This window comes from Ursus maritimus, unplaced genomic scaffold (genome assembly GCF_017311325.1).
Source record: "Ursus maritimus isolate PB19 unplaced genomic scaffold, ASM1731132v1 scaffold_24, whole genome shotgun sequence".
Taxonomy (NCBI): Eukaryota; Metazoa; Chordata; class Mammalia; order Carnivora; family Ursidae; genus Ursus; species Ursus maritimus.
Window position 1 is genome coordinate 39687934 of NW_024424897.1, and position 8862 is coordinate 39696795.

General features: G+C 50.0%; 1 long non-coding RNA gene across 1 annotated transcript; it reads right to left on the minus strand.

Annotated features, from left to right (window-relative positions):
- Nucleotides 1-3022: 3022 nt before the first annotated feature.
- Nucleotides 3023-5603, minus strand: LOC103667251. Its single transcript, XR_569720.2, has 2 exons — nt 5410-5603; nt 3023-4249 (listed from the first exon to the last, which is right to left on the minus strand). It is a non-coding gene; the product is annotated as an uncharacterized LOC103667251 (long non-coding RNA).
- Nucleotides 5604-8862: the final 3259 nt, after the last annotated feature.

Sequence of the window (8862 nt, forward strand, 5' to 3'; positions counted from 1 at the left end):
TCTTATTCTTCAAGCACGATAGGTTTCCATGGGTCCTATACGCTTCCATACGGATTTTTAAAATGAGTTCGTCAGGTTCCATGAACTGTCCTCTCTGTGATGAGATTAGTTCAATGTCATCGATGTTCCATCATACGGCCTGGTTTGTCCCTCTGGAAAGTAGTGCTGTATTCAGGGCTCGGTGTTAGCCTTTTGGTCAGAGGTTAGATACTCAGCAGGGGCTTTAGCTAGACTGGCCTTGGTGAGGAGGGGCCCCTCTTGCTGGAGCCCGGGCACCTCCATCTCTTTCACCAGGGCCATTGTGTTGATGAGCACCTTGAGTAAGGATGGAGTGGTTGGAGGGAAGGCTGCCTGACATCCAGAGGATGGGTTATCTTCCCCGCTCGTTGTTGGAACATTCCTCAGCTGAGCGACCCCACCCAAATACGCTCATGTGGAGAGCTCTGTCCTCAAACCTCTATATCTTTGTCGCCAGCTGTCCAATCTTATTTTTCCAAAGTCCCTGTTGATCCAGCCAGGCCGTTAGCCTCTCTCTATGGCTCTGTGTAATAGCTATAGCTCTGGCCTGGTGGGGGCAGGGCAGGTGGGAGAGGCTGGGAGAAGCCACTGATTGTCGGACAGTCTGAGAAACCACTGCGTCTTGCCACCACGACTGTGAGGGCAGTTTGTGGCAGGCTGGGCACTGCTCCTTCTGCACAACCCCAAAGTGGTGGCTTGTGGAGAAATTTCGAAGCCATGTCTGACTGCCACGACCTTCTGGAAAAAAATTGCTATTATTTCACCGTCCCTTTCCTCTTCCAGTCTTGTTTCCCATTTCTCTCACTGGCAAACTGTAACCTGGAGCCATACTGGGAAAAGTAATTCTCTGACTTAAAAGAAATGGTGGTGTTTACAAATCAACGGTAGGCCGTCCAGGCCAATGGCGTACATTTAGGTTGTTTTCAGGCATTACCATATATAGGGAAGGGATGGCTAGCCATCCCGGTTTTGGAATGACTTCCCGGGCATACGACCACTGCCAACTATTTGTCTGGGGTTGTGGTGCACTGTGATAACAGGTCTTACGATGTTCGGCTTTGGAAGTATGTGGTTATTGAAAAAGAAATAAGGTTTGAAATGTATGATGCCAGAAGCTAGTCTGTTCAAAAGTAAAATAAGGCATGTTTGATGGTTAATGTGAAAAAGCTTATTACACCTATGTTTAAAATAATCAATTTCTTTGTTTATCCTTTGAGTGATTAGTCTTACAATGACACTACAACTTACGACAACATTATACTTTATAAAGGATAATGTTGCATAAGAGACATTAAGGTAAGTTATTGACAGAGCTCTGTCTTCCCGTGCACCAGTGTTCCTTCAGCTGCATTTCATCTGCTCTTTAACTTACCCACTGGCTTTATTTTCAGTGACTTTCTAGATTTTTCGTAGCGTTCAAGTTGGCGATCTTCCGAATACACTGGTTTTGAAAATATCTTTTTCCTTTTTCAAATGTCTTTTATGTTGTTAATTATCTAAGACGTACTTATTTTGGTGCTCGCTTTGGCAGCACGCTTACTAAAATTGGAAGGCAAGGACGATACGCAAATTCACGAAGTGTTCCAATGAAAGATGGATGCGTTTATTTTGTAGCTGATATGCTGTTTGTTCTAATGGACGAAATCCCGAGGGTTGGGATAAATCCCGTTGCTTACTTGTTAGATTCTTGCTCACCGTCTGGTAACTTCGGACGATGGGCTCATCTACAGCAGCGCTCTGTCTGTGGGAATCAGCGTGAACCCGTGGCTGACAGCGTACTTTCCAGAATCCCGGGAGTATCACTGTCCTGAGAACGTTACTATCTTGCTGTGTTATTTTACTAGCTTGGGAGTTTCGGGGGCACAGGTAGGGTTCCCCCGCGTACCACTACAGCATTAACTCAAAAGCTTATCCCTGTGATATTTAGTCCCATCTCAACTTCTGGCCCCTGTGGGTTTCCTTACTTACTTGAGAACTTAGTTCTGCTTATTTAAAAAAGGATGTCTCTTATTTTTACCCAGAATTTCTAAGTGTTTATTAGTGGGAGGGCTTTCGGGTTGTCTAGGAGTTCATATCTCTAAAACCATAAGCCTCACTACGCACTTTTATTCATCAGTGCGTCCATTTCGCCTATGCTAATGCCTGGGGAAGAAGGTATTAAATAAATATTCCCTTCTTTTGTTCTTTCTTTGTTTCTCCTGGACATTGAGATCTTCTTGGCCTTCTCTTAGTGCCCAGCACAGAGCCTGGCACACAGCAGGCACTCAAGAGATGTTTGTAGAATGGATTGGAAGGATACATTTTACAGATGAGGACTGGGAGACCAGAGCTGTGACGTGACTTACATGTCTCTGGAAATTCGGTGCTGGCGAAAGTATCATTTCTAGCTGGGATCATTCATGCGCACATTTACGTTTCCCACAAATTAACCCATTCCTGCAATTATAAGAAGACCTAAGAAGTTCCCTATTCCTGTCTGCTGGATCTTATTTTATGGGTGGGTGTGGTCCTGCCGGCTCATGCACTTCTCCAGGATTCAGGACCTCAGTATCTCAGCCGAAAAGCTCTGAGTCTGATGATTCCAGAAGGGTTCTTGGTGGTGGCTGAGATTGTGGGAGAGGAAGAGGGGAAGATGGAGAGAGAGGGTGGCCACCAAGGAAAATGGAAATGCCTCGTGTGCTCCCAAGTCACTTCATCTGCGGATATATGCCATTGTTGATTTCTTTTCTCTCCCTTTCATCCCCCTGGTTAAATTGGAACTCTCGGTAAGAGGCCAGTGGCTTTAGCTAAAAATGTCTTGATTTATTCTTCTTGAGACCAAATAATAACAAACCTTGCCCTAACTTGAGTCCTCCCTGGCTGTCTGGGAACTGCATTCATCCCTGTGGAGAGAGCCCTAAGCGCAGAGCCAGGGGCCCTCAGTTCCTGGGTGACCACCACCACCCCTGTGTGACCTTGGGCAACTCACTTGCCCTCTCTGAACTCAGTTTTAATGTCCGAAACGTGAGCGGTTGATCTTTAATGGCCTCTCCGGCTGTGTTACGAGGTTATAAAATCAAGCAAGGTGCTAAAAAGGGCATAGGGCTAGAACCCTCCCCTGTGCGTTAGTGGTATTCTCTGCTCAGGCTGGATAATGCAAACACGGGGGTGGGGGAGGCTTGACATGATTGCCGGGAATTTAGAATCAAGGACCCTATACCCTAGTATGTAGGTGACATCTTGTGGAGACCTCGAACAAAACTGAGGTTCTGTAATAAGGAATCACCAGAGGCGTGCATTTATAGCAATGCCCCAAATAAGAGAAAGAGCATATATTTTACGGACTATTATGGGATCATTACAAATGACATTTTCATAACCCAGCGGCCTGCTGATGCCACGAGGGTGAGTGAAACTGCAGGACACATTGGTAGATCCGGAGTAGAGGAAGCTAGGCAAATACTAAGCAGAGCAAAGAAGGCTGGAGTGGAACAAAGGGTGATTTTTCTCTCTGCGGAGGGAGTTTTACTCTGCTCGCTGCATTTTTTTTGTATCTCCTATGGTGAGCATGCATCACTCTTATAATGGCAAAAGAACTGTATTAAAATAATATTTTAGAGTATTCCTTTTTGTGTGGTGGGAAGAAGGGAGACCTGGCTAACCCCATGTGCACATCTAGGCCCCCAGGGATGTGGATGGGCTGGCAGGGGGTCCGGGGAGGGTGTGCGGGGTGATGTGGGAGCTGCCCAGCTGATGGTGTGGGGAACAGTTGTCACAGAGGCTACATAGCTTAGAAAAATAAGGGCGGGGTCGTGGTCGTGCCCTGAACTGGTCGCAGGGAAAAGGAATTTGACACCTGAGTGGATTCAGAGGACGGAAGCAGCATTGCTGGGGGAAGACACATACTTGCAGGGACCCACCTCTTGGCTGCATAGAAGAAAGAGTAGCCAGCCTGGTACACCGTCCAAGCTTAGAGTCAACAGCCTGAGGGAGGCCGTGAGCCCTTCATCCCAGCGAGGGTGTGGCAGGGACGCTGCCAGGAGCTTCCCTGCGGTGCTGCAAGGCTGGAGAAGAGGAGCTCAAAGTTCCCCTTCTGATTGTTAAGGGAGAAGGAAAAAGTGGGAAGTAGAGGACTCATCACCATCATGGCCAGGGGAGGGGCCTCTCCGCTGGGTTCAAGAGCTGGATCCACTCTTTGTCAGTTGTCCATCCTGGTAAGTTATGAAACCTCTTTGTGCCTCCGTTTTCTCATCTGCAAAATGGACATAATAGCAGGACAGAATGATAAATAACGGAGATAGCATGAAAAGGGCTTATTTGCAGAGCTCAATAAAGGAGATTGGCGGCCACGGGTTATTTTTGGAGGCACCAGAGAGCTGGGCCTCCTGCCGTACTTCCTCGCCCATCAGCCGCGTCACGACTGGCATCAGCCTCTGTTGGGCAAAAGTCCTATTCTGTATTTGGCCGAACTACTTTTATCCCCGATTACTCCTGACAGAGTCAACCTTCTTCCCCCTCCCGCCCCTGAACCCCCTCACAGGTACACATTCTCCAGGCAGCCTGCTGTCTTAACTTGGTCTCCTTGGCCTCCCTCTGCACACCGGGGCCTAGAATGTAACGACGAACCCCGTCTCCCGCCCGGAGCTGGGTGCCCAGGAATTCCGGCCCCGCTGGCCAGCTCCGCTCGCCAGGGCATCTGTTTCTAATCAGCGCGGTGTGGCGCATTCTTCCTGCCGAGCGTGCAGGGCCGGAGCCTGGGGACAGTGCTAATTGATTGCTAAATGGATCTTGTCATTTCCAAAAGAGGCCTCCAGACCTGCCCTTTGCTCTGTCTCTGCTCTTCCGAGGGCTTAAGAGCTTAAGAATTAACTCGTCCGCTGCCTTTGGAGCCGGGAGACCACGGTTTTGAACCTCAACTGTGGGGATTCATCAGGAGCCCTAGAGAAGCTCCCTGCTCTTTGTAAAATCATCTACAGCCTAAAACGCACATCCATGGACCCGTGGATCCCATTTCATTCTCCTGGCAGCTTTGTGGGGCGCGCCGGACTGTGGTGGACCGCTGAGGAAATCAAGGCCCAGGGGTGTAATAGAGTGGTTCCGGGTTACGCAGAGTGGGTGGCAGGGACGGGACTGTCTTGAATCGGACTCATGCTGGGTCTAGGATGTTCCCCAAAGCAGTGAGTGGCCAGGGCTTGCTGGGGAGCAGGGAGACCGCACAGGGGCTACTGAGCTGGGCTGTCTGGGTTGACAGGTGTCTAGCTGCCCTGTGGGAGGTGACCACCAGAATGGAGAAGAGACCGCTCAACGTTCAGGGCTGAACCCCAGAGAGCCAGCAGCCTTATTTCCCTGGTAGCAAAGCCCCTCTGATTGCAGTGTCCTCACATCAAGGGTCCGGGCGTCCCCGGCACTTACCAGAGAATGGGTCACCAGCCGTGTCCTCGTCTGTCTCCCCAGGTTGAAGGCAGGGATTGTTGTCTTTCTGTCTCTAAGTCTCCGCCTGGAACAGGATCTGCTCGTAGTAGGTGGTCAGTCCACGAATGTAGCAAGAATGACTCATCCCGGACTTTCCCTCTGATCTCATTCTTCTGGGTCTCTTGGCAGAGTTGATCAGTGAGAACGAGATTAAAACCTACTCTGAGCAGAGCAGTTGAGCGCTGTGATACTTTGGCCCCTGACAAGAAGCCCCAAGCTTCAGTGTTTCTATCTGGCAAATGGGGGTGAGTCCATGTGTGTCCACCCTGGGCTGGTTGGAGGACCGGTTGAGATGGTGAAAGCTTGAGCACTGTACTTCCGTGAAGAGTGTGTGTTGGGGGCGGGGGGCGTTGTTTTCATCTCTAATGGATTCTGGATTCCATTCTCTTCCAGAAGCTTCTTTATTGGCCCACACGGCCAAAAAGTCTTATAACAGGATTGGGGTACATGTGTTCCTCAGTCTGTAAAACTATAAGCACTCAAAGCCAGTCTTGGTTCAGACTAAATGGCTCATATGGGCAGAAACCAGAAGAAAGGGGTGTGTTTTTAGCTCATGTGGCCTGGATCCTGGGTCCTCACCGCCTCGGCCACCTCTCCTCTGTCCCTCTCCCCTGCATCAATGAAGATTTTGGTTAAGAAATCCAAGAGAACTATGTTCAACCCCTGGATCTCATCCTTCCTAGCTGTGTGACTTTGGGGAAATTATTTAGCCTCTCTGATCTTCCTATGTGTAAGATGGGTACAATAGCACATCTGATGGGATTATTGAGAAGAATTCCTGAAATGATGAATAAAAATATGCTCAACAGTGGGTAGCACATGGCAACTGCTTCATAAACATTAGCTGCTCCCGTTGGGCTGGAAGGAGCAGCCCATTCAGCCGCTCAGACCTCTGCCATCATGATCCCCTAGAGACACACTGCTCTCACGATGGCCTCCTGGCTTCCCGACTGCAGAATCCATTGGCCTCTCGATTCTGACCCTTTAGGGATGCTCTAGTGTGGGGCTGTCCGTTCTCACACCTCCAGGTGCCAATATTATGCACCATGACCTACTCTTCCCTGACAACTTTCCTCCCTTAATTTCTGGAGTACAATCCCCCCTTGGTTCTCCTCCCGATTGCTGGCCATTTCTGCTCCTTCATCCAGTCCTAAAACACCGTGTATTTTTCTCAATCTGGAATCACCAGCATTATAGGATGGAAAACAGTCTCTGCCCCCAAGAGCTTCTAGGCTAACTGCCATCCAGGACTGATAGGGGCTTAGCACTGTGCTTAGTGCTTCTAGGTATTATCCCATTTGCATTTGCAGAAGGTCTCAGATGGACCAGGGCTCAAATCCCAGCCCTGCCATGTCAGACACTGGGGTGGTGGCAGCAGATTGTCCTGGGTCCTCTCACCAGAGGGGAAGGAGCTGATAGGTGGCACCAGGCCGGGCTGGCTATGCCAGGGTCCAGGGAAGGTGTGGGGGTGGGCCTGCCCATCAGGCTCAGAGCCCCAGGCTCTGGGGAAGGCACAGAGACAAACGGCCGGGGGATTCAGAGTTGCAAAACCAGCCTCTGATCTGCTTTGCCACTTATTTGCTGTGTGACCCTGGGCAAGTCACTTTACCTCTCTGAGCCTCAGGTTTCAGTGAGGCCCAGTGTGTAAGAATGCTTAGTAAGCAGGATGCTTGGCAATTTACCGTCATAATTAAAGCACTTTTAGGGACAGTACCCAGAAGTGATTTGCTGAGGTTTCAGCTGAGCTAGAGATCCCACTGGATCTTCTGACTTTGGTGGGGGCACCATTCACTCAGTCGCTCAACGTCTCAAGCCAGGCTCTAACTCTTTGCTGTCGCAGTTGCCTTCTGCAGTCATCCTGGCGATGGCATGACCATGTCCATTTTATGAACGAGAAAAGCAAGACCTGGAGAGGTTAAGTGCTGTGCTCCGGGACCATACAAGCAGTAGCAGGAACCGGGTTCTGTCCCAGAGCTGTGCTCCTCCCACCACAGGGCCCTGCTGTGTGGTCCTCCCATTCACCAGCCCCCAGCTGATCCGTGCCTCGGTTTCCTGAACATTCCAGCCTCCCAGGAGCTATACGAACCGTCCCGGGCCAAGTTCTCCTTGCCCATCTTACGCGGTCCACAGCGGTAAACAGATTAGTGTTTCGTGACAACCTTTTTCCCAGGACGTGGTTGTCCCAGGGAGGACTGAGAAACATTTTAGAATGAGAGAGACTGGCCTGTGGGATATCCTTGGGACTTTCCAGAGCCCCCAACGCCCTGCCTGTAAAAATCACAGCAGGCATGAGTTATTGAGCACGTCACCCCCTGTGCTAAGTGACTCTGAATGAATTGTCTCATTTAATGCTGACATTGGCCCCATGGGGCAGATGCTATTTTTTACCCTCAGGTTATATAAAGAAGCTGAGGTCAGGAGAGGGCACAGCTAGGAAGCGGTGGAGCTAGGATTTGAACCCGGGCAGTCTGGTTCCGCAGTCTGAGGACTTAAGTCCATATCGCAGGGTTGGGGGGGGGGCGGATCAGAGGGTCTCAGAGGCGCCTTACAACTCTGTGATTGGCTGGGCCTCCTCTCCCTTTCTCTCACTCCAGCTGGCCTCCTCCTCTTGTTCTGGAACCTTCCTTCCCTCTCTGCTTGGCGACCCTGCTGGAGATGCTGGCAGAGCCCAGGTGGCCACATCTATGCCGGGTCCGTGCCTGAGTCTCCCTCAAAGCCCCGTGCTCCCCCTTGGCAGTCCGAGGCAGAGTTGGCTGGGACTTTATGTTAACATTTCAAAGATTTATCCTGCTCTCTGAAACTTCTCTTCCTTTGCCTTGCACTGTTTATTGAAATAGTTCATAGGATACTGTTAAAGACTAAAACAAAAGTCAATAGAAAAATATTTATGGGCGCCGTTGGGACTGCTGCCAGGTAATGATGTTTGAAATTGATTCTCTTAGATTCACAGTGTGCTTTAGGACGCTGGGCGGGGGGAGCCGGGACTCACTTCTTGGCTAAATTCTGCGGTTTTACACCCTGCTTCCCAAGGATTCAATCTGATTATTCTTCCCCCTTCTGGAGAGCTGTGAATTTTTGTGAAGCCGGGCCTCTCCTAGGCGAGGTGGCTTGGGGGGCGGTCCCGAAAGTCCTTCCATAATTTATTCCTTTCAGGCTCTGTATTTAGCGCAAGGTCCTTGTCCTTTTTGGCGTGTGGATTATTCTTGCCAGCTTCCAATGTAGATGTGAGATTTTCCTCTATAAGGCATTTCTGTCATAAGCTGGGAAAAGGGATCGAAAGGCTGTCCCTAGCAGCTATCTTCCCCAGAGTCTGAGCTGCTGGCTTCTCAGAGGAGCTGCTCTTCTTTTCTTCTAGCACATGTCTCTAAGAGGCCCATGGGGGCCGGGACGGCC